Raw genomic sequence first — 26,745 nt, 5'->3', positions numbered from 1 at the left:
CTCTGTAACCTTCCTTTTATACTCCTGTTCTTGTCTTCACTTCTTCTGTCCTACTCCTGATCCTAGAGACCTCCCCCAACTCTTGAAGCCTCAGATGAGTCCTGACTTTTCATTTAAATCCTCCTGTCAAGCACATTTCTCTAAGAATCCTTTACTGTAATTTCAGATTCTCATCCTTTTCCTTTCCTGTGTGTTTGTAAGAGTGATAAAATTTTTTTTCATAGGAAATTTTCAGCAGCCTCTATGTCCCTTTATGCTGCTGTGCAGGAGCAATTTCACTGACACTGGAAAAGTGAGAAATACCTCTGGGTAAAGTGAATGCCTGGATAAGTTAATAGAGAGCCCCAAGATACAGCAGACCCCCCAGTAAAAGCAACTGGAAGAAGCAATAAATACCATTTTCATTTACAATTACAATATAAACACTATCCACCACCAGCCTGGCAGTTCAAAAGCTAGCTAAGAACTCCATGAGCAGCCTGGTTTGCTTTGAATAATTGGTTTTATAAGAGAGCATTGATCAAAGGCATTGGTAGCAAGTTTAGTGAAGTGTTCATCATGAACAAAGTTGCTGGAAAATTACTCAGCCCTGAACTCAGCTCAGCCAAAATCAGGTAAATCATAAATAACCAGGAGTAAAGATGAACAGTCAGCTCTGAACAAAGGAATTCCAGGGACAGCAAAGCATATCTGCAGTCTGAGCATCAATGGGTGGATTTTGGAGCAGTGGAGGAGAGCAGCTCACCTCTCTGCAAGCTGTTCCAGGCCACAAGAAACCTGCAATGAAAAAAATGCAAAGATTCTTGGTGTCATCTAATCAATTGCAAAGACAGGGAAATACTGGAGATACAGAGAAAAGTTCTTAATATGTGGTTGTAAATAGAGAAAATAATTCAGGTCTCTGGGAGGAGCTCACCCAGCTGAAACGTGGGCCATATTTTGCTCAGGGCTACTCAGTTTTCTGCAGAAACTGAGGTTTAGTGAATGGTTGTCTATAATTTTTAGCACATTTTCAGCTAGTTTATAGCTGAACCACTTCCCCACTTTGAGGGAAAACATTTTTCCCCAGTATGGAAGCAAACTCAAAATTTCAAGCAATTCAATGTGCACCTGCTGAACCCACAGGTAAGTATATTCATTCCTTATTCCTTTTTCAGGGGGTCAGGGAGGGAACCACATTAAAAATGTTCTCTACCAAATGCTCATTGTAGGGATATAATCAATGAAAGTAAATTAGAGAGGGCAAAACAGATGCTGCTTGAATTAATTTCCAGTCTTTTCAAGCAGGTAAAGCTCTTTCCAGCACTGGAGCATATGCCAGCATGAGCCCTCTTGCTCTTTTAATGCCATGACCAACGTATTGGCTAGGATTTGTCACTGAGAAAAAGTTACTTTTTCTCATTCCTTGTTGAAGTTCACATTCAAGACAAAACTCCAAGGAACTGAATTTGACCTTGAACCGATTCCAAAAATTTAGCTTGTGCACTTCCAGTTGAAAGAAAAATCAGGGATCCTGGCTCAAGGGTGAAATGGAAGCCTTGTTTGAACTACAAAATTAGTGCAGTTTGAGAAAAATGACTGTATAGTAAGGGAACATAAATTAAAGGTAAATCATGAAAACAATGAAGTTTTTTTAAAAATAAAATTGCTTTCCGTTAAAAGTCAATTATTTCTCTAGAAGGTCAAACTTATTTTCAGTAATGACACTGTTCACTAGTAGACCATGAAGACCTGTACATGTCTGAAATATGTAGAACTTTTAATATGCACAACAGAAACTGGATGTTGGAACGGTGTCAAAGAGTCTCTGCGAAATTACAATGCAAGTCGGACCGCATGAAGTAATCAAAGTCTCAGTTTATTAAAATGTGTTATTTATGGCTTACAGAAAATATTTCTTGTCTCTGAAAGAGGAATTAGTTAAGAATTAACCCTTTTAATATTAAGAGGTTCCTTTTTTTCATTAAATACACAAATACTGAATTTTATTCATGAAGCAGGCAAAACAGTAATGCCAAGTCTCCCACATTATCATCTACTAGATTCATTCTCTAGCTATAGATTCATTCTCTAGCTAATAAATCTTCTGATTCACATTTTCTGCCTGCAGAATGCTGATCCTTCCCTGCTGGCTGTGCTGCTGACAGGGTATCTGTAAGGATTCCCCTGGCTGCTGCACAGGGTGCACAGTCCCATAAGCACTGCAGGGCAGGCAGGGAGCTGCAGGGGTGCTACAGAATGGTTCATGGGGCTGGCTCAGACCCATGGGTGCCAAGACATGCTGTGAAAAGGGAGATAAAATAGGTTGGGTCCTCCTGGACTAAGATCATCAGCATGAGCACTTGCTTTGCTTGTAAAATAAAAGCTTTGACAATCTTATTTTTCTTTTTCTTTTTTGTTTGTTTTGTTTTGTTTCTATTGTTTTGGGGTTTGTTGTTCTTCTCTCTTCTCTTCTCTTCTCTTCTCTTCTCTTCTCTTCTCTTCTCTTCTCTTCTCTTCTCTTCTCTTCTCTTCTCTTCTCTTCTCTCTCTTCTCTTCTCTTCTCTTCTCTTCTCTTCTCTTCTCTTCTCTTCTCTTCTCTTCTCTTCTCTTCTCTTCTCTTCTCTTCTCTTCTCTTCTCTCCTCTCCTCTCCTCTCCTCTCCTCTCCTCTCCTCTCCTCTCCTCTCCTCTCCTCTCCTCTCCTCTCCTCTCCCTGTTCACCTTTATACTTTAGACAAGAAAACTGAAGGACCAGCACAACATTCTCCACCAGTGCTTTCCCTATATTTGGTCAGATGCTGTCATGGGTCGATAAGGAATTAAGTAAAGAGAAGAAGAATGTTTTAGAAGGTTTTCATTCTAAATTCTGCGTGTTCTTTTTATTATAGTTGTAAGTTAATAAAGCTCTTTTCTTTATTTTTAAGCTTGAGCCTACTCTACTCTGTTTCTAGTCACATCTCACAGCAATCTTTTAAGAAAAATATATTTTCATAAGTGCACTAGCAGTACACCAGCATCAAACCATAACAGATGCAAAACCAGCTGTTATGAATTTTGCAAAGTGTGGGTTCAGCTCATCTGACTTGAAATGTGTGGCCAAAAGGTGTCCCTAGAGGCACGTCCAGCCAGTCCCAGGGGGGGATGGCAGCCTGTGACCATTCCAGCCTGAGGCCAAACCTGCCCTCATCCACCCCTTGTTCCTCCACGGCTGCTGGATCACCCCGGCCAGGAGAAATTGGGCAGGAAGTCATCCAAGGCTGGATGTGGCTCTACTGACAGGGACTCCAACCCCAGAGAGAGCCCCAGGCCCAGCCCTGCTGCAGGGCAAACATCCTGACTCAGGGAAGATGCTTTCACCCCTCACACATGGACACACTCCCCCCTTCTCTGTTGCAGTCTGGATGCATGATAGATTCTCATGTGGAATGTTAATATTTTTGTATACAAATTTTTGCCCTTTTCAGGAAATTTCATGCTTTGCTTCTTATTCCAAATTTTCAGCTGAAGTTGAAAAACACATTTTTATGTATAAAGAAAAAAATTCATATTTTGATTTACACATAATTCATAGTGCAATTCACCACAGGTAGTGATCTCCTGGACTTCCCTAGTGAGGGTTCCTTGGCTCAGTGTTTTCTGACTAACTCAGGTGACAACAGTTGAGAACTGCATAGATAGGAACAGCAAGTCCTAAATCAATCCAGAACAAAAGTGGAAGATGCAGGAGGTAACTGCTGCTCTCTGCAGCTGTGTGCTAAATACACTGACAATAATCCTAAATAGCTACATCTTGAAGTTTTAACTTGTTATCAGAGAGTCCTGGAATGCTTTGGGATGATTAAAGCTCAACTCATCCCACCCCTGCCATGGGCAGGGACACTTCCCACAGTCCCAGGCTGCTCCCAGCCCCATCCAGCCTGGCCTTGGACACTGCCAGGGATGGACACTTCCACACATGGATGTGTGTAGGATGGCAAAGTTAAACATTTTTCCTGTTCTTGCCCAGGAAAACCAATGGCTGGGAAAAAGCAAGGCAGGGACAGACAGACACATCAGGAAGCTTTTCCAAGCAGTGCCAAAGCTGGCAGGCCCAGTGCTGTGGCAAATAAAGCTCTCAGCACCTGGCCACAGCTGCACAGCAATTTAAAAAGTGCACAAAGTCCAAGCTCTTATTCAGCTACTGTGAATATATGAAAGGTTTACATAAAACACACAGCAGTCGTGCTCTGCTGCTGGTTTTGCATGGATTCAGGAAAATGCCTTTAACACACAACAGCTCCTTGCACTGCATCTGTTCTGTGTGGGTCTGCTGGGCTTTTTAAGTCACAGTATTGAAATGATAGTGGATTTAACACTTTCCAAAGGCTTTCAAGTCTGAATAGTTCAGACCTGAAGTAAGTCTTCCCTTAGGGATTTAATGTATTTAATTATCTCTGAAGTTTTATCCATCATAATAGCTAAGTAAAATCATTGCTTTTGTATAGAACAAAGGGAAGCCAAACATATAAATCAATATTTGATTTTTTTAAGTTATTTACTGGAGTAACACATGACAGACATTGAAACAGTAAAAGAATTCCCAATAATTTTTTTTTACAAAATAAAAACTTAACAAAAGGATATTTTAAACCAACAAAATTCAAGACTAATTAGCCAAGAAAAATGGAAATGTTAGCAGCATGGTGGGAGGGGCAGAAGGATGAACAGCAGAGACTTGTCATTACTTCTGCATTACTTCTGTGGGGTTAGTTAAGACTTGACTGGTCAGTGCTTATATAAAAGTGATCTTGAACTCACCTCAAGATGCAAAAGACCTTCACAAAAGCCCCGGGTAGTGAAACCATTTTGTGAGTGTTGTTCCACTGGGAACTTGGTACTGGTTTCCTTTGTGGTCACATCCTTGTGCAATCTCTAGAGCTCAGAAAGAGCTTGGAGACATCAACTGTTTTCCAGTTCTGTCTTTCAGCAAATCATAGCATTTCTCCCCCAAGGTGCACAAACCTATGGACCCAATGCAGTCATGTACACTGGGAAGTGTACATGCAGGTGGTATTGGGGGGATTACGTCAAAGTGCAGAACACCTTGATTTACTTATTATTATATCCCCAAACTTTGTTTTACATTGCATGTATTTCCTATCATCCTATTAAATACACAGTCTACAAGGGGATACAATTTGAATCATTTCCCAACCAGGCATAAAAACATGGATTAATTCTCAAGCCCATTAATCAATGCTTTGCCTCTTGTCACAGATCCCTCGTTCCCCCCTCGGAGTGGTGGTGCTTGGAGCTGCTGCCCTTGCCTGCCAGCCCTGCTGCCACTGCAGCTGGAGCTGGGAAAGGGCTCTGCCAGGGTGCAATGCTCACACTCCATCGGGGGAGTCAGCACTGACACAGAAGTTGAGGGAACAAATCAGAGAGTACAGCCCCGAATCCTGTTTGGATCTGTCACCCCCTGCAGTACCTGGAATTCCTGTGTCCTGCCTCCAGCTCTGGGACATCAGCAGGGCCTCACCCTGCTCAGACAGACAAAGGCAATGCCACTCCTCTGATAAGGAAGTTTTGAGTATTTCCTTGGATTTATCAGCTCCCAGTGTTTCCTGGCCCAAGGAGGGTGAAATCTGAATCTTATCTCCTGTGCTATTGCAAAAGATACAAGGACAAAGCATTACCCCAAAAATACAATGTGGAGAGGTTTGATAGAAATTAGAAATCAACATTTTATTCTATTGGATGTGACTGTTGCTGACAATAGTGGAATAACAGCTTTATGAAGGAGATTCATATGGAATCCCAATTTACAAACAATAAAATTAAAGCATAGGGAGGAAAACAACTTGCACATGTTCCCAAGGGGAACCAGGACTCCTCAGGGAATAGAATCCAAGAGCCCACATCACAAAATCCCTATTAGTGGTCATTCATTTGGTAAACATCCTGGTAAGTAACAAATGGTAACCAGAATCTATTCCAGTTGTGCATTGGGTCTCAGGTACAGCCAGGTGTGCATCCAGACTGGCATTCTCCCTGTTTGCAGTGGAGAGGATGCAGTGAAGGACCATAAAACTGAGCCACATATTGCAGAATTAATTCCAGGTGAAAACTGGAAGAAGAAACACAAGCACAAACTGATCAAGGAACAGGATGTTCTATACATTTACCAACACCTGGAGAGACGTTCAATTCAAGGAAAATAAATTATCCCAACCAGACCGTTAGAGAGTGAGTTCCTGGGCCATTCTGGTCTTCTGTTTAAAGGTAACCCTGCAGCAGTTAGATACCAATCACATCACCACCACAAATATTACAAAGAACTTACAGGAAAGGAGCTGCAGTCCAACACATCCACCCAAGTTTCTTTAATCCTTTTTTCCTTCAGGCCAATTCCAGACTATTCCCACCTGCCTGCTGTACCCTTGCTGATCAGTTATCCTGTTGTACTGGAAGTGAGCCTGCCGCAAAAGGTTAAGGTGGCTGCACTGTCACAGAGCCGATTGCATCGACACCAGATGTACAAAACTTCCCAGAGGAGAGAAGAGTAGCAATGGCACTCATGTCCAGCTCAGGAGCTGTCTGACAGGGACCTTCTGTGTTCTTTCATTCAATAAAAGGTGTTACTTTCAGAGACTACTCCTTTAACCAGCCCTAAAATGATCAAGAAGGATATCCGGGACACAACACCTGTCTCAGACGTTAAGTTTATTGATTTAGATAATTTGCTGCAAAACAATGCAACCTGACAAAAGTATGCTCGTTCCTTGGTTTAATAAGAGCCTTAAAATGTGAAGCTCTTTGGCTTACACCCTCAGAGGACATCAAGGACACCAGAACAGATAAGGTTTACCAAGAGAATTTTGTCTATCCTGCCAGTGATCTGGAAGTGCCACACTGCACAGCCTACACTCCTTGGGCACCATTCTCTGTTTGGCTGCTTTGTTCAGAGGATCAGTAGAAAACCCTTTTAGTGACACAGTCATGGTTAAATTGGGATACTCGTGTTCTGCAAACAGCATCCACAATGACCTGCCTTACAGAACTCACTAAACTTCCTTTAAAAATTTGTTGTCACTACCAATCTGGAGTCGATTTTGGATTGCTGTCTGCTTTTCCAGACGCCCCATTTGTCTGCCTGGATGTACAGGTTAGGAGGCTGCATAACTGACATTGTTCAAAACTTTGCATGTTGAATTTTGCAGGCAGAATTTCTCCTCTGATTTAAACTTCCAGAAAATGATTAAGTTATCATTTGCCCCAGCACTTGGTTTTCAAGAATTCTGTCCCTGGAATTTATGAGGATTATCTTGATCTGGAAAAGATTCCCCGTTCTCTCGTTCCTGCCCTGGGCACGTCCTGACAAGCCATGGCATTCTGTGAATGTCAGAGAGCAATGGCAGCAGCAGGGCACTGGCAGTGGACGTGCTCCCTCTGGGCCAGGACCAGCTCCAGCTCACCAGCTCCTCTGGGATTCCACCATTTCTTTCATTTCCTTTACAAGGTTAGGATGACCAGTTTGCTCCAATGAAGAATTTGCTTAGTGCAGAGTCTGAAGACTCTTTCAATGAATGGGCACCTGATCACCTTCCTTATCGAATTTGTAAGTTAAGAGCCTCCCCAAACCTCAGAGAATGACTCTGGATTCACCATCATAACTTGTTTCAGAACATTCTACCCTCACCAAAGTAGTGATCAGACTGGGAACTTCCTAGAGCCAGACCCTCTGGAGATATGGAATATTTCCTCATTTTGTCTACAACCAAGTATAGCGTTGGAACGGTTTCCTAAAAAAGCTTTTTTTAAAAAAAAATTCCATTAAGCATATCAATAACCAAAAGAGTTAATGTAACCCTAAATCTTAATCCAAACAGCCCTGAAGTCAAGGGAGGCCTTTACTGATATAATGCCATCCCAAGAGCTGTTGGAGCACTCAGAGTGGCCATGCACTGGTTCTGAATTGCTGATACACACAGACCTGTCACCAGGTGCACTCAATTCAAATTGAGGGTTTTTTCCCAAGAAAAGATATTATAATTCTTCACTGAGTCACTGCATCATCCATCAGAGACACTTTTATTTGCAGGTATCAGGGCTTACATCTCTAACCTGTGTGAAGTGGCCAAAATTATTGTTCCATCAAATCTGAAAGTGAGACCTTGAGGTCAATGTTTGTGTGGCAGACCTGAGTCATCCTCTAAGCTCTGCAGAACTGGGGCTTAGCATCTCAGTTTCACAGAACTTTAGTTTTCTTCCCAGTGGGACTGAGCTCCCAGAGATCAAACAGGAGAGTAAGCTGAATTGTATTGAATTAGTGGCTTTGGACACACTCTTACTCCTGTTAAAGTGCATTAAATACCCCACTGATTCCCTGTCTCGATAGTTTAAAAGCGCTAATTCTGTACAGGTGGCAATTCTGCTCACAGAATTTACACTTTGCTCATGACCTAACCCTGAGTGTCCCAGTTTGACCAAACCACCAGACAACTGTGAATGTTTAAGGTATTGAGAGCTTGTCTCCACCTGATTTGATACAGTCTCCCTTTCCAATGGGCACTGGGGTACTCAGCCTCCTCCCCAGATTCCTCTGGTGTCTTACCAGCCACGTCATGGATGTGCAACACAGCTTCAGGTATTTGGAAATGCTCTCCTACAGCATCTCAGACCCTGTGCCAGAAACCACAGCTCTGTGGGCTCATGGCAGTGATCCCCCACGTCACATTCTGCAGTGTCATACATCCCTGAATAAAGGGGGACAAAGAAAATCAAACACTTAGAGAAATCATTATTACTAACAGGGAATAGCATGCAGAGACTCAAAGAGAAACAGGATGGGACTCTGCAGCACAGACATATCAGAGAAAGGACCTTGCATAAGGAGACAAGAGAGCAGTTGGGCACACGAGTATTTCCCAGACCATTAATTCCAGATGCATGATTTCCCTTCTTTTATTACAAAAACTAATAAAATAAAATCACAAAACTGCCATCATTCTCTAATAACTTCTGTTCATCACTGCGTAGTGAACAGAAACAAGCCTAGGAATAATGGGCTCTGTGACTGCAAGGAGCTGGTTATTGTTTGGGTTTCTCTTTAGTCAGAATAGAATGGTGTTACAGATCTGCTGTTGCACTTTAGTGCTCCACGGATTTATCTGTTAGGAAGACACAAAAGAGATTAATATTTTGCTGAACAGATGAAATGACCAATGCCACCAGCAGCACAGCTGCTGCAGTTGGGTTGGCCCCAATTGCTGGTTCATGGTTGGTGCCTCTGAGGTCTCAAAATACACAATTTTCCTGCAGCTGGGGCACTCAGAATATTTCTCACCTGTTTCTCTAATAAGAATTCACCTTCTGCCTTTTTCAGTACTAGGGAGGTCTCTTACTTTTGGCGAGGTATTTTTGTGAACCCTGATGGAACACAGAAAGCATTGCCCCTTGCCCCAGTGCAGCTGGAAATAAGCTCAGTATCAGAAACTGGTGGGAGAATCTCACCAGCTCCTTAGGAAAGAAGATAAAAAGATAAAGGTTGAAGAAATTAGGAAAATGACAACAAAAAGTCTTTCTCAGCTATTAAACTTAACAGTCTACATACAGTTTAATTGCTTGCTCTGTTTTCAGTTTTGAGCACAGGCTGTTGTAATCATCAAGTAAAAACAGGGTATGCAAGATAAGTTTGTGGATAATGTGAAGGCAAAAATGTTGAGGCATACTATACCTTGAGTATTTACATTCCTGTTTTTATAATTATCTTAATTAAAGAGTAATTATTGCACTTACAGATAGGCTTATCTCTAACATGAAACTACCTGTCTACCATAATAAAAATTGGAAAACATCAAAATTGCATTTTTTACTGTCTTTAATAGCTGTTCTGTACTTTAAATGCTGTCTTCACCACAAGGAAAACACATTGTTATACTCTCTTGGTATTCTTAATTTGTCAAAAGCAGGCAGGTTGCTAAGAATGGAAGCAGGATTTCCAGAAGCAAGGAATTAACTGGCTAAGGAAAATAGGCTTTCATTGTATGCGAAAGGAAAGACAAAAACATAAACTTCTAACATAGGGTTAGGTAAGAGCAGCAGGAAAATGAGGCAGAAACTTGTGCAGGTCCCTGTGCTCCCTGTCTGTGCCTGGGGACAGCTCCTGGGGACCTGGCTCTCACCTGGACAGGCAGAGGGAGCCAGGTGCAGCTGGGGTGGCTCTGCAGCTGATCTAGTTATCAAATATTTCATCAGCTTCTCTTTTTGGCTGGCATCTGCCTCAGGATTGCCCTGACAGGACAGAGCCAGAGCTCCTCAGCCCCCCCCCCCGCAAGAGCTGTCCTGGACACAAAAGAGCACTTCTGTTTGGAGATAAACAGCACAGGCAGGAGCACACAGGGATCGTTTTCCCTGGCATTGACCTCTCCTCCAGCCACTTGACACCTCACCTGCACTGGGCCCCAGATCAAAGTGGGACCAGGACAGTGGAACAGTCTCAGGGATGACACTGAGCTGCATGGAAACCTGGCAGGGAAGCAGGTGGGACTTTAAAACACTTCACAGACCTTAACCAGCATGTTTTAAACATGGCCTAGAAATAAATTAGGCAAGGTCTTCGAAAGCTGCCAGAAGTCAGAGCAAGGGAAGCGCTCAGCAAAGGGGTCAGCTCTGTCCCTGGTGTATGTGTTGGTTAAATAGAGGTTACTGCACTCAGCACCCGAGGCACCTTCTAACCCCACCTATTTGCCCAGTCTAGACATTTTTCCCTTTTGTTTAAAATTTAATAGAGGAAAATGATGCACTTGTTGTTACCCAAAACCCTCACTGCTCAGCTGAGCCTGAGCTTCCTTCTACTTCACTTGAAGCAAGCCCCCCATCACCACCACCAAACAAAAAACAAACCAGAAAACCAATCAAAAACCCCACAAAAACCTGGCCTCCAACAACTCTAAGAGATCACTTCAATATAGCACCTTAATCTTTTAACTAATAAATAAATGGAACAAGACAGAGAAACCACCAACTACATTGAGACCAGAGAGTTCCTACCTGCTGTCCTGGAATGATTGCATCGAAGATTGACATTTATGGCAAGATATACAATTTATTTGTGCAACTAGAGAAATGACTGATCTGTCCAGTTTATGTGTTTTCAGAAAAAAAAAAAAAAAAAAGGTGAATTTCCAAAATGCACACCTATTTTTGACTCCCAAAGGCTGTCTGTGATGCCAACATTCAGCTGTGCTGACACTGCTGTCCAAGGGATGCCTCTGAGTTTTAAATGTGGGGGTGTTTCCTCTGTTGCACGGTTTGCAATATACCTGAGCTGCTGTGTGGCAGCCCTGCCCAGGCTGGGGGCTGGAACCAGATCATCTTTAAGGTCCCTTCCAACCCAAACCGTTCCAGGATTCTGTGATATCTGTGATATATTCTGTGACCAAAGTGCTTGAGAAGGCTCATTCATCAGACTTTGGGGAAAAAAAAAAGTATTGTTAAATAAAAACTTTTGACTTTTATTCAGAACAAATGAACTTCCCCTCTGATTATCTGTGCCAAGATTTCACTGTAATAATGAGTAGAAGTGGGTCTGCAGAATACTGAAGATAAATGTCCTGCACACACAAATCTGTGAACCAGGTGCAGTCCTGTTTTGGAAAGAGCTTTCCTTTGTTTCTATCCTGCCCTCCAGTGGTTTAACCGGGGTTTAACTGGAAGACAGGTCAAGGCAGAGCTTAAAAAAAGCACCAACCAAAACATTTTAGCCTATTTTTCTGACTGGCTACAGTACAAAAACAAGACAGGTCACATGCTAAAATTATTCTATTTGTAAAAATCAAACAAAACAAGATTTTTTTTTTTTTTTTTTTTTTTTTGTCGGATGAAGTATTTTACCTGCCAAGAAGAGGGTTAAAAAGCCTGCCTAATTCCCTCATGCACAGCACATACATGAATGGTTATTATTTCCACTTGTACAGGGCTTTTGTTTCACTCTGACAAAGCCTAGGAGAATATTGATTTTATTCTACACAATAATGGGTGTGGAAAGGAGGTTTTTTCCACAGGGAGCTCATGAGATTATTGCTCACAGCACCCAGCACTGTGAACAAAAATCTGCCATAGCAGCATTCAGCCCACAGCAACACTCAGGACATGGATGGGAACTGCTCCTCTGCTGAGCAGGGGGGGCTTGACACCCTCCACACCCAAATGCTTTGTCCTAGTGCCCACACCAGACCCATTCAGTGCCCAAACCAGACCAGCTCAGTGCACAAACCAAACTGGTTCGGTTCCCAAACCAAACCCATTCAGTCCTCAAACCAAACCCATTCAGAGCCCAAACCAAACTCATTGATTCAGTGCCCAAACCAAACCCATTCATAAAGCAAACTGATTCATATGAAGAGTCCACACCCAGGTATTAATAAAGAATGCATAAGACACAGAGACAGGACCATGCTCCTTACCAAATAGGCACCAATTTCTGCAAAGTTCTGCTAAGTACTAGTGAATATTGTTTTTACAGCAGCCTTTTACAGCAGTAGGGTTTTTGCACAGCCAGTGGATACCTGGTGTGAGACTGATTTCAGAATCAAATACCAAAAAGGAAGCACACACATGAGGCACAGAAACAGATATCCTAAAAGGGGTCAGACTTCTATTACAGTCTGGAGTGGAACAGTTAAAGGTGGAGGTCTCTCCAACACCACAGCCATGGTCAGAACTAAAAACTATGAAAAAAATATTTTAACAGGTCAAAACCTGTTCTTGTTTTGCCTCCTATTTCTAAACATTTCACCTTCAGTCAACTGAATCATTCAATATTTACCATAAGGGCACACTGGACTGGCCCAGGTGAAGCCTTGGTTGGGCACAAATACTAATTCATGAGCTCAGTTTCCCTCTTGGTGTCACCAGAATGGCTGAAACAGTAAAGGGAGTTTCTGTGATTTCACATAGCTCCCTGGAAAGGGAGGGCAGCATTTGGCTCGAGCTGGGAACATTAAAACCTTTGATTGATTCTTGTGAGCCATTAGGAAATGCCCCAGTACCTGCACACCAACACAACTGTGGTTTTGGATAAACTTCTGTTGTGCCCAGAAGCAGGATTATATAAAGTACAATAAGAAATGGAGAGCTTCCCATTCCTGTCCCACCACATGATATACTTTTTTCCAAAGGGAATGTTTAAACATTCTCTATTTAATGTTTAATCACAGGGATGCAGAAAAAGGGGAAGGAAAAAAGGGAATTAATAATTATATTACTAAAATGAGTTATAACCACCTGTAAAATTATTGCCTTTATTTACCATAAATTGACATGGAGAGGGAGATTGGAGGCATCTTGAATAAGTTTTAATAATTGATAATAATAATCATTATTGTTTTTATTATGGCAAACTTCCAAAAAGCTGTGCTGATCTTTAATACTAGCTCCTCCAGACAATTAGATCACTGAATTTTTTAATATAATGTTAAAAAAATAGAATCTGTGCTGTTTTCACAAAACATAAGCATTCTGCAAGTGCCAGAACCTGCACTGATTATTGTCTCCTAGTTCATTAGTGAATCTCCTTACCCGTTCAATCAGAATGTCTCTGGTCCATTCCCCATCACTTGGGATTACGAAAACCAGCTTGGCACTCAGTCAAACTGGGACAGCTTTACTGATAAAGCCTGTGGGGGAAGCAAATAATTTGTCAAATCTCACAACTGCTAAACATGAAGAGCCCTGGGAATCAATCCCCGGAAGGGCTCAGAGCCGGCAGGGAGGAAAGGGCAGCTCCGTGCTCGGGCACCAGAGAGCCCCCCCAGCAGATCCGCTGCCACAGAGGGGAAACCTGCCAGATCCTAGCTCACACTGGGGCAAGAGGAGAATTGGGAAAAGAATCCTAGAGTTGCACCTTTGTTAGGTGAACATGGCCCCATCCCTTCTTCATGCCCACAGAGACGACTGCCTGTCATGTGATGGATGAAGGAGAATTCAACTGGTTCTCATCAGTGAATCTCAGTGAATTTCAATTTCCTGTCAAAGTACTTATGAAGAGCAGAGGAAGTAGCCAGGGTGCCACCTTTAGCTGAATTTATCTGGTTCCATGTTGCCATTAGACATCATTGTTGTTTTGTGCCATCTGTAGTTTTGAAAACAAAAACTCCAACCATGCATGCAATCCGTTTGCCAAATTAGTGTTCAAAACTCCACATTTTTGCTGATGGCACTCATCAAAAAGTATATTTAATTTCTGTGGAAAAATTTTGGTACTTGTTAGTAAAAAGTCAGACCCAGCTGAACTTGCCCAACCCATGTGCTAACAGTGCTGCCCACAATGTTTTCCCTCATCCCCACGCTGGGCTGGTCAATTCAAACATGCCCAAAGCCTGTGCCTGAGCCCTCATCTTTCTGCAAGGACACTGCAGGAGCTGAGCTCTTTGCAGAACAGCCAGTATTGTCAGAACATTGGCAAGGCAGCTGTTACCCCCAAGAGCTCAGTTTAATGTTTCCCCAGAATACTCATTGCCATGTTATGACCATTGTAGTTACATTTCTTTTCATCTAAAACTATGCAGGGAAGAAACGTGAACAAGAATTTCTTGTGCTTTTGCTTCCCCTCAATGTCTCAGAGCTGACATTTACTATCAGAAAGGAAGGTAAATTCTTGAGTGTGATGATGGCCTACAGAGAAAAACAGCCTCTGTTTTGCTCAACCCCTTCGTATCTCTGATACGGATTTTATCCTTCCCAGGCCAGTGCAGATCCTGTGCTCAGGGCAGGGCCTCTGTCTGGCTAAAGATTTAAGATGCTCCTGTCTCCTCTTTGTGACCAGTTCACCTTTATCCCACAGGTTCATTTCTCAGCTGCTCCAGATACTTTGCCTCCCTGCCCTTGAGCTACTCAGTTGTCCCTCCTGTTTCTTTTCATCTGGGACTGGCTCCTGAGTTTTAGGAAGCAGCAGCCAGCCCCTAAGGCTGGCCCTGGGCTGGCAGAGGGCACCACTGCATTCCCAGGGCTCCGTTGCCAGCAGAGCACAGGGGTGCACATCCCCAGATATGTTCTGCAGGACAGAGCTGGGGTTGGGTGTGCTCCTGTTCCTCTGCCATTGGTTGTGTAACTGCTCGTGGGCATCCTGCCCAAACCAGACACTGCTTATCCACCAGAGGCAGGACCCACATAGCCTTTCAGCACTGAGAACAAGCCAAATTAACTTCAGCCCTCTCACATGTGTGTTTGTAGACTCTCCTGGACCCTTGAGCAGTAACAGCGTTCCACCTGCATTGCTCAGTACACATTGCAAACATTCACACCACCAGGAGAGCAGCTGCCTGTACAGAACCATGGCACTGCTGCAGATGTTACAATTACTGTACAATGCACAGCTCCTTTGCCCCAAATCCTTTGTTGCAGCAGTGTGCAATATATCAGAACTTACCGCCTTTGACACGACAGAAAACTCCTCTGCCAGCATTCTCAGCTCACAACCAGACAATTAATTCTCATTCCTCCACCAGGGCAAGTACTCCAGGGTTAATAACACACTAACACACCTTTTCAGGGAAATTCTTCCTTTCTGGGATGTTTAGTCAGGTATTCTGAGAGGGGAGAAAACATGAATACCTTTTTCTCTAAAAGAAAGCACATGAAATAATTAGAAGGCTCACAGACATACAGTTTTGTTCTTTTAAAGTGAACACTGGGGATGTGAATCACAGCAATTCTTTAGGGACCTTGCTTCTGTGGAGATGGCTGGATGTGAGCTTCTGTCTGGAAGGTATTTAAGTGTATTGATATGGCAGGTTGACTGAGTACACCCAAGACAGCTGATCTTCGGGGTGTTTGAAAAGCAGAAAAAGAGCTCTCTGCAGTTTCTTAGACATATTGTGAAAATTAAATGTCCGGTCAGGTGTGAAATTGGTTTTTACTAGCCCCTATGAAAAGAAGAGACTGCAGAGGAGCCTCTCTGAGGAATAACTTAGCTGGGTGTAGAACGGCACCTGTGCTTTATTTCAGAGCAGACACATGGGCCCACAGCCCCACGAGGGATGTGAGATCCCAAAGAATGCAGAAGTGCAGAAAGCTAGATCCTGCAGTGAAAACTGAAACCCTAAGCTGGGGTCACAGATTCCCCATGTGGTACAGGAGCTTAAAAATTCCCTGTCCAAACTCACCAGCAACTGATTTAAACAATATGTACGGTACAGTATGGCATCAAGACACACACTTGAAAAAGCGTCCCTTTTTGAAGCCAGATTATAATACAGGATCCCAAGCAGAGACTCAGTAAAGAAAAAATCTGGCCATTTACCTCTTGTCAGTAGAATTATTAGCCATGTTATATTTAGCTAACAGACAAAAACGTTACAGGGCGTGAGCAGACTTCTGCAGGAACATCCTTTGGCAGCTGAATCAGGGAGAGACATTGACTGTGGCCTTGGGAGGAGAAGGCTGAGGGGAGATTAGCATTTTCCTGTGGGTGGGAGGCACCCCAGGGCCTGCCTGGCTGCTACAGTGGTGCTTCCAGAGGCTGGGGGTGTTAATAAATGTCAGGAGGTATCACTCACATTCACCAGATGAGGAGTGGGTCAGAGCCATGGCTGGCTCCATCATGTCTCTTCAGGACCATAAATCACCTCTTTCCTGCCCATCTGAGCTCCTCTCCCCTTGCCCACAGACCCTGTGCCCAGTGCCCAGGGTGGGAAGGGTACACACAAAGTTGCTCCTTCCCCTCAGCTGTGGCAGTGCAGGCTGAGCCAGCCCTTAGGGGGATTGTCACCATCACCTGTGGTACACGTGCACAGCTGTGTACGGCACTTACTGAGCAGAGGAGAGGGTGATATGTGAGACAGAAACAAATGTGAATGCGTTCAGCAGTCCTAATTACACAACTGAAAAATGCAATACTTTCCTGTTCAGTTAGAATCAAAGAGAAGCCATTCTTGGGGGTGGGAGGGAACCAGTTCTGGGCTTCTCCTTCTTACTTTTTTTTTTTTTAATAAGGAATTTAAAGGTGTTCCTCATGCTTTTAAATATTTGGTTATTCCTGGCCGAGCATCATCCCAATAACTGCATTTTTGTCTCACAAAGTGAGATGATGTATCCACATCTCCAGCCACTGTGTCCCTTCCCAGAGCCTTGGTGTGAACCGAGGGATCCCAGGGACACCAAAGCTCCTGAGGGACACTGGGTGACTCTGTGCATCCAGGAGAGGGCACAGCCCAGCCTGCTGAGCTCGGGAGCTCTGCAGCACAGCCTCAGCTCCTGCCACAGGCAACAGAAGCAACCATTCAAAGGAGCAGGGATCCCTCCCTGGATCCCTGTGTGCGACTGCAGAAACACCACTGTGGATGTGCACACACCCTGAGCAAGGGGAACAGGGCTGCTGCTCAAATAAAGAAAAGCAGCCTATGTCAGAGTCCCACCTCTGCAAGAAACCTCCCTTCCTGTCCTCTGCAATCAGCTGAGGGCTGGTGCTGCGATCCCAGCTCCTGAGAGCCGCTCACAGGAGCACATGGCAGCCCAGGCCTTTTCTAAAGGAATGCTTTCTCAGCAGCAGAAGGAAATGTGTACCTTGGTCTTTGGCAAAAGGAGAAACTGATCTCAGCTGAGATCTGCCCCTGCACACAGAGGGGATCTGCCTTTGCTGCCAGAGCTAATGCTGCCTGTAGAGCCTTCTAAGGAACCAGCTCCTCGTGTCTCCAGGCAGGCCTCTGGAGCCTGGAAATGGCTCAGGGTTAAGTGAAGGATTGGGCAATATCCCAGTAACAACACCCAGCTTCCCCAGGAGCAGCTGGCTCCATTGTTTCCCAATGGCATTTTCCACTTGCTTCCCAAGTGTTTACATGTCTTGTACCCTCGGGCTCTTCAGGATGGCCCAGCCATAGAGAAGGCTCCCCAGGAAGCCCCAGGGCTGCAGGGTGACAGAAGACAATGGCTCTGGAGCCAAGATACAAGGACCTGCCTGCAATTAAGATAATTCCTAAGCAAATAAACACATCCAGTCTGGAGGGCTTGGGCCGTGCCTGCCTGAGAGGAGCTGTCGAGGCAGGGAACCTCAAATAAAGATTTGGGGAACCTCAAAGAAAGATTTAGGGTGCAGCTGGTGCAGATGGACAGATGGAAGAGGTACCTTTGGCTCCCTGGATTCATGAACACTTTATTCCCTGGCAGAAATTTACATCCCAGTGCCACACCTGCCATGGCAGGGACACCTTCCACTGTCCCAGTTTACTCCAAGCCCCAGTGTCCAACCTGGCCTTGGGCACTGCCAGGGATCCAGGGGCAGCCACAGCTGCTCTGGGTACCCTGTGCCAGGGCCTCTCCACCCTCACAGGGGGGAATTTCATCCTAATATCCAAGCTAAACCTACCTTTTGTCAGTTTGAAGCCATTCCACCTCAACCTGTCACTTCCAGGCCCCTGGAAAAAGTCTCTGTCTTTCTTTCTTGCAGGTTCCTTTCAGGTACTAGGAGGTCACAATTAGGTCACCCCAAAGACTTCTCCTCTCCAGGCACCCACTCACCCAGGAGCATCCTCCAGGAGCTACTGACTCATTAACCAGCTCTGAACTGGTGTGTGGAGCACACACACAATTATCACAGCTGGGTGCACGGTTTGTGGAGGTGGGGCTAAATTGTCAGTAACTGGAAGGCTCTGAAGCACTTTAACACTGCCACAGAAGTCCAAACTCCACTGTCATTGCTGCTCTGGGCTACTCTAAGTTGTTTTAAGCTACATGATTGACTACTCTGTTTTCATCTCTCAGCCTCATACAAAGGCTTTGAAAACTCTGACAGTCTGGTTTCATTTTACCTCTTGGATACTGAATCTTTTACCTGCATCAAGAGTTGTGTTTGCTGCTCTTAATGCATGATGGATTTTGTAAACTACTTAAAACTTTCTTGAGCTTTTCTGGATGACAGCACAGCCACTGGGAGAAGGTTGATCCCCCCCCCCCCCCCTGCCAAATGAGTGGCTTTAATTCTCTAACTGAGCATCACCTTGGGAAATACAACAAAAGCAAACTGACCTGGATGGTGTACATTCCTCATCTTCACTTTTTCCTAGGCAGCTGGAAAGACCCACTCACTTTGTTCTCCAGGCTCCAAGTTCTGCCTTTCTCCTGCACACACAAATTAAATGATGGTTCTGTATACCACAGGATATGTATGGTATCTATATGATAGGGTATCTATGGTTTCTACATATTGCATATATATTCGGTACCATATTTTTATAGAATTTTGTTCCTTGTGTACTCAGCTTGCATTTATCCATTGAGATAACCATTTCCCTTATGTAATAGGTCCTGGAACTTTCACTGTGGTCAAAGACAAGAAGATAATAATATTTTCACGAAGTGAGATTTTCCAACTGCAAGAGTGAGCTGCTGGGAACAGGTGAGCCAGAGCTTTCCCTCTGTTTTTTCAGCCACATGGCAAGGCACTTGTGGCCAGTCCAACATGAAACAGCCCAGCACTGACCCACCTGAGTTACTGCTTTTCCCCTCATGGCTTCTTGCCAGAGTTGCTGAACCCTCTGATTACAAAAAGGGCAAGAAATGGGTGTTCTTTGGGTGGACTTCATGATGCTGGAAGTGGTTCTTTATCTTGGCCCACACAAGTGAAATTGTTGCCCTGCTGTGCATACCGGGAATAGAAAGGTTTGAAGCAGGTCCTGTTCTGCTTCCCTTAAGACCCAGAGCAAAAAGGGTGAAGAGCCTTTGAGCCATCATCATTCCCCCCACGCCAGCCCGGGCTGGACAATGCCCCTGTGCGAGATAAGGAGGGAAGGGAGGCCCTGGCAGGGGGCGTTCATGCAGGGGGGCACTGGCAGGTAGAAGAGAGCCCAGCCCCTCTCCCAGGGCAGTTTGCTGCTCCCCAGCCTGAGACAGCATTAAGGACCCAGCGAGCAGCAGCAGGAATCTGTTTGTGCTGTTTCTGCTGGCAGACACCCTGCACTGGCAGCCCGGAATAGCTTTGAAGCTGTATCATTGTGAACACACATTTTGTCACTTGCCATGGAGCTCGGCCAGTAACTCTCACACAAATGTGAAGGTCTGGGGTACATCCCCAGCGTGTGGGGGTTTGCCTGGCTCTGAGTGACTCCTGGAGGCTCTGACATGCCCAGATGTAATCTGCCTTGTCCTGGAGTGCCTGCTCACAGGTCACATCTTGTGCGTAACACGAGGTGACAGCTCGAAGGAAGCAGGACATATCACTTATCCCAAATCAGCGGATTTCGGTTTTAAAGTTTATAGTGAAAGTTTCCTTTAGAAATATCTCCTTTTTCCCCTCACTATTTTCATTTGTTAGTGAAAAATTTATGTGCTAGGGTCAGCAGTGTACTTGGCACATGTCTGTCCCAAGGAAAAGGATGAAGCAATTACACATGTGGCCTCTCAGCATGGAAAATACCAGATTACAGCCCAATTCTGACAAGACCTATGTGGCCATGTGGCCGTGTTCCTTTGAGTATTCCATCTCTATGACCAGACTCGTTTATCCTGAATTTATACTGCCTAGAGTCAGCACTAAAGCACTTGGAACATGGTTACGGTTGAGGAGCACTCCAGGGGCACCAAATGCCTCAGGCTAAGGCAGGATGTTGTGGCAGCCGCTGCACAAGCCCTGGGGACACCCCACAATGACGGGGAACGTGCCACGCTGAGGAGAGGAACACTGCCCTGGACTGAGGGGACACCCCGCACTGAGGAGGGGACCCAACACTCCACACTGAGGGCACACAGTGCCCTCCACTGCAGGGGACACCCCACGTTGAGGGGGACACCCCATGCTGAGGAGGGGACACTGCCCCACAATGAGGGGGACACAGGGCCCCGCACTTCTCTAAGGGGACCCAGCATCGCCCGCTGCACACCCGATAAATACCCGATATTCTCTATGCCTTCCCCTTAAAAACCCGCAGGGAGTGGCGGTGGCGGCGGCAGAGGGTCCCGCGCCCACGCCGTGAGGGAATTCCTGGGAAACACCAGGAATTCGGGAAACACCAGGAATTCGGGAATCTGAGGGAGATGCGGGGCGGCAGCGCCCGCCCTGTGCAATAACCCCGACAGCCACGAGGGGCCGCTGTTGACGCAGAAAAGCCGCGCCCGGCCGGGCCCGATTTCGCCGTTTCCCGGGAATTTCCTGCCCCACGGCTCCGATTTCCCCATTTCCTGGGAATTTCCTGCCCCGCGGCCCCGATTTCTCTGTTTCCCAGGAAATTTCCTGCTACACACATAAATCATTCATTCTATTTGTTTAAATGAGGTTAAGCAGGTTTTCCCCCATGGATATACTTTACATCAGGAATGCTGATGAAATTCTTTTTGATTTCTTTCCTAGAGTACAGCTAAGGAAGGAGACGTGCAAAAATAGGCTCACAGAAAGATGCCAAGAATAAATGGCACATCAATGCCCTGAAGAGCAAAGGAGAATCAAAGGAAGAAGGAGGAAAAGAGCTTCAGGGCAAAAATAAAGATAGATACTGCTAAGCAGAGAAGGCAGGTGAAGGAGTGAAACCAAAGTAATGCATACTGATAAATTCTGGGATGTTTTGAGGTTGGAAACAAGGATATCAAGATGGCACTTGATATACCTCATGACAGTAAAATGACCCAAGTCATAAAGGCATCATCTCGAAGAGATTTTGTGAGTGGTTACAGCAATGTTCACCTAATAAGAACTAAAAGCAAAATATCTGTAGTAATTGGAAAAAATATATTAAAATTCATGTTGCAGAAAGGGAGCAAAGACCTTTTCTATATTTGTTTGCACCAATAATTTACATAAGTAGAACTATGCTGATATAAAACTTTTAAAGAGAGAGCTGGCCTTGTATTTGGCAGCTTTTTTTAAGTTAGATTTTTATGGCTTGGCTAATTGTTCTCCTTCCTATAGTCCCTAAAGAATCCTGATTGCCTTCAAGTTAATTTGCTGAAAGCCAGAAATCTAGTAAAAATGTAATTTTACTCTTGCTAACAGCTGGAGAAGCAAAATCAATTTCAGCAGCTCGCTGAGTAATGAAATTAGAGGGCTCAGATCTGACAGGAGCCTCCCCTGACCGAGTTGAAGGTCAGTGCCATGGCTCTGCTTTAACCCCCTGCTGCAGACACCCTTCAGACAGCCCTCAACAGGCAGCACCAGCCTGACCTCCCTAAGCTCAGAGGATGCTTCTATTAAAGGTAGATCACAGAAAGCCTGGTCTGAGTCTGATCCTGAGCTAACACACAGGGAAGGTGCTCGACCTGTCCCTGTACATCAGCCTTCTGCACAGCTCGCACCTCTCCAGGAGCTGGGAGTGGGAAAGGTCCACGGGAGAGTTTGTTGTATTCACCAGTGCTTCCTGGGAAGCTGCCAGAGCTGAGCTAGCTGTTTGAAAGCTAAATTCTGCATTTCATTATCACCTAAATTACTGTAGAAGGTGTTGGACAAGCTGCACCATTGTTACTCAGAGTTCAGTTCTGTTCTTCCCGGAGGAGGAGGAGATTGAAGGGATGCTGTGAGAGACCTGACTTGAGTGGAACAACCCTCCCAGTCCCCTTCCAGCTGTTCCTGAGATTCCCCAGGCTGCTGGCCTCTCACCCTGCACAAAGCTCGTGAGGAAAAGCGGCTGAACTCGTTACCAGCGCCAGCACAGGCTGAAGTTGGGGTTTGCCTGAAGCAAGTCAAGGTTTCCATCAGACAGAGGGTGAGAATGACCCAGTGAGCACAGACAGAGCTGCATCCATCACTGCTCCATGGGGGAGCCATGTTTTAAAACACACCCAGGCTCCTGATGTTCTTGCAACCAGATACACATAACTCCTCTGAGAATGGGCAAGGTGGTATTTAAAACTGAAATCTCCATTTTGCAAAACTGTGAGCTGAGCCAAGGGCCTGGAGAGTTAATAAATGTCCTTGGACTGTTATTGCTGCTGTTGTATTGCTTATCTGGCACCCCCACCTTAATCCAGAGGATCGTAAAGCTTCAGAAGGATGAGCTGAATAAACTGTCAGCTGTTTGTGGTGGGCAGATGGGTGACAGACCTGGAGAGACCTGCAGGGCTGAAGAGGCAATGGGAACCAGAGAACAGGGAAGCAGCTCTGCCACGTGCTCCTCCTCTGCTGTCCAATGCTTCTAGTCATTGGGAAAGGCAGGAGAATGCAAAAGATTGTGCCCATAATGACACCCCCAGACTTCCTCTCCTGCTACACAGCTCCTCCTGCTCTCCTGGCACAGGCTGCAGGACTCATTTTTCAGGGCACATGGTGTCAGAACAAGGGGGAATGGTTTTAAAATCAAACATGAAAGGTTTAGATTAAATAGTAGGAAGGAATTGTTCCCTGGGAGGGTGGGCAGGCCCTGGCACAGGTGCCCAGAGCAGCTGTGGCTGCCCCTGGATCCCTGGCAGTGCCCAAGGCCAGGCTGGACAGGGCTTGGAGCAGCCTGGGACAGTGGAAGGTGTCCCTGCCCATGGCAGGTGTGGCACTGGATGGGCTTTGAGGTCCTTCCAACCCAAACCATTCTGGGACTCTGTGATTCCCCTTCACAACCACCAGAGCTCAGGCAGATGACGAAACCCATCACTGCCACCAGTAACAGCACTACCAGTGCAGGGGTTGGGTCCCCCTGATGATTATGATCTATCACAAACTTGGTAGAATTGTTTTTAGAGATGATTTATTTTGCACTTACGAAAACTGACTGCAGCCTCTTGAGAAATAAGGAGGGAGAAACTGATGCTTTGCAAAAAAAAAAAAAAATTAAATTAAGTTATTTAAAGGCAAAAAGGAAGACTAGAAGATGGTTACTTTATGCAACCATAGGGATAATAAAATCAATTAGAGCGAAAGGTTCAAGGACTGGCTTAGGGATTAGAAAATATGATATTGGAAAGTGTCTGATGAATTTATTTATTCTTTTGCAAGCAGGTTCTGAGTTTGAACCAGACTACTTTATATGGCAGATGATCTGTTTATCACCAGCATACAGGAGCCTCCTTTCACATCACCAATTAATGATGACGGCAAAGGGTGTACTAGGGAATGGTCCTTGCAGGATGAGATTTGTGGGTTGGAATCTCCTCTGAACTGATGGGTGGCAGCAGCAATGTTGCCTCCAGACAGCTGATTTATGTGGGCATGGAACTGCTCATTAAAATCCATAATGTTTATTTGCAATATGCAGCTGGCAGGGGTTCCCTGTGACCCAGCTCTGCCAGCAGGTGAAACTGCTGCGTGAGAACTGTCAGCAGCAGAATAAACCAGGTGGTTTTCCACACAGCTGAAGGACAGGTGAGCAGTGTCACTACAGGGAGAAAACAAAACCCTGAAATCAATGTATGCAGATATAATATCCTCAGCACCTTTTCCTCACCCTTTCCCTCAGTGTTTAATCAAAACCAGAGCTAGGGTAGAAGCAAACTCCTGACTGAGTGTGCAGACTTCAATTTAATGTGAGCTGGAAGCCTTCAGAACATTCATTGCACCTCCAGTGTGAGTACCCAAAGGCATTCCTAGGAAAAACAAAAACAAACAAACAAACAAACAAAAAAAAAAAAAAAAAAAAAAAAAAAAAAAAACCCACCAAAACCAAACCAAACCAAAAAAAACCTATTTATTTTTACATGCTGGCCACACCAGTCCCCTCCTGCTTTTACTCCTCAGACATAAGAAATAGAGACAAAAGCAACACCCAGAGAGAGGGAAATTACCTTCATTTCATCTCTGTATTTCAATTCAACTGTATATTACCTTCCTCCCTCCTTTATTATTTAAACTAATTTTTTTTCTGAAGTAAAAATAGCAGTGAAACATAATAAAACAGAAAATAAACCACCAAAAACCCACAGAAACAACAAAACAAATAGAAAAATATCCACTCATCAAAAAAACAAACCCTCCAAAAAACCAACCAAACAAAAAACTAAAGCAAACCCATAAACCCAAACATACATACACACACATTAAAAAAAAAAATAATAATCCAACCCATCCTCACCCCCCAAAAAACCTCAAAACAAAATACACCCCAAAATAAAACCAACCCACAACTATTACAGCAGGTGGTGGGATTAATTGCACAGATGAGCAATTGAGGCTGAGGGTAAAACCAAGTGGAAGGGAGCAGAAGTAACAAATCAAATCACAAGAAACTTGGAGATGTGTGTCTGCTTTTTAGAGGATACAATGCGCTCACATATCTTTGTAAGACAAACCACCAGGCCCTTTATTTATGTAACAGTTTCATTATTTGCAGGCAAGAACATTCTGTGAAAACTGGGGACATTTTACCAGGCTAATCCAAGCCACTTCAGCATTTATGTTCTGGGTTTTTTTAGCACTGATGCAGGTGTATTTATTTATTTTTAACACTAAAGAATAATTAAGGTAGAAGCTTGACATTCTGGCTCACAGCCTAGAGGCCTTAATTTTTTTTTAAAAACAAGAACCCCTTGAGACTGTCATAAGAATGTACAAATCCGAAGTATACAAACTAAAATGGAAATCTAAGAGGCCATTCTTCAGAAAATTTTCTTCATTATTTTTCTCTTGGGCAGGGTCTCCATCCTTTGCAGATTCTCCTGGAGGATTCTTTTAGCAAAAACATCCTGCAGAGAAGTATGAAGTAGCTACTGGCACACAACTAATCCTCCTCCTTTTGATTTACTATGGAGGTGGGACTGTGTAGGATTTACATGCCTTGTAAACTCTGGATTTACAGGGAACACGGGTTGTAAATGGGCACTGTGTTTTGGTGAACATTTACTTTTTATATTCATTGTGATTCAAGCATGATTTAATATGCATATTTGCAAAGTTTCCAAGAGGAAGTTCAATTAATTTTGCTCCATTTATTATTCTCCGCATCACTCACTCCAGCAGCCTAGTGTTTGCCAAATTTTAATCTGCCTTGGATTTTTAGAAATAAGTCTTGAATAAATAAGTAACTCACTAATCAGATGGGTTGGCCAACATCCCAAGGCACAACTAACCTGCCTCAACAAGAGCTGGGAGTGCTGAGCTGTGCTCTGCACTGCTCAGGATGAAGGAAACCAAACTCCCCTCAGTAACATCTTTCAGCAATGAGATTATTTAGGTGGCTGCAGTTTAACATAAATTCCTCCTGATCTATGCAGAAAAATAAGTGGGCCTCATATCTCAGAGGAGCATGGATCTAAACCCATCCTTGCTCTTACCACACATGTTCAGTTTTACTTTTCTTTTGTTCAGGAATGTGTGTCTGCAGTTAACCCACCCCAATCCAAACCTGTGTCAGGTAACTGTGATGCCTCAAGTTTAGCTTTTATATTTTTCACATTCTGTGCTGCTTTGGTGTGTGGGTCTTCACATGACGGGAAGGTGAGCTCTCTTCACAGAGCAGGGAGACAAAACAATTCCTTCTCCAACTGGGGACCAAGGACAAATGATCCAAACCTCAGGCCCAGGAGCACAAACAACGTGGGCTGGAGAGAGAAAAACAAGCAGGATGGGAGTGCATGGGCTAAAGCTGGAATGGGACAATGAACTGCAAGGTGCAAATGGAGCAGAGCTGATCCCAGTGAGAGCCCCCGGGAGCGCTCGTGCATTTTGGGACCATTTTGGTTCACCTTGGGTGCAGCCCTGGCTGGGCTCTGCTGCTGCCCAAGGTGGATCCATGGAGGAGATCCTTTTAATAAATCCCTGCTTTATTCTTTAACTGTCTAGGCTCTGTTCTAGGACAGCCTGCATAAGGCATCAGCCGACCCCTCTGGAGCACCTTGCTCCTCCCGGAAGACAGCATCCAGCTCTGGGCCACAGCCCAAGGGAG

The 26,745-nt window shown here is 44.6% G+C and overlaps 1 long non-coding RNA gene across 1 annotated transcript; it reads right to left on the bottom strand.

The window, feature by feature from the left end:
- Positions 1–541: 541 nt before the first annotated feature.
- Positions 542–20,991, bottom strand: LOC128814139 (uncharacterized). Its single transcript, XR_008439273.1, has 4 exons — positions 20,844–20,991; positions 18,983–19,075; positions 5,448–5,623; positions 542–777 (listed from the first exon to the last, which is right to left on the bottom strand). It is a non-coding gene; the product is annotated as an uncharacterized LOC128814139 (long non-coding RNA).
- Positions 20,992–26,745: the final 5,754 nt, after the last annotated feature.

The sequence above is a fragment of the Vidua macroura genome, chromosome 13, assembly GCF_024509145.1.
Source record: "Vidua macroura isolate BioBank_ID:100142 chromosome 13, ASM2450914v1, whole genome shotgun sequence".
Classification (NCBI taxonomy): domain Eukaryota; kingdom Metazoa; phylum Chordata; class Aves; order Passeriformes; family Viduidae; genus Vidua; species Vidua macroura.
This window is presented reverse-complemented; position numbering and strand designations above follow the sequence as displayed.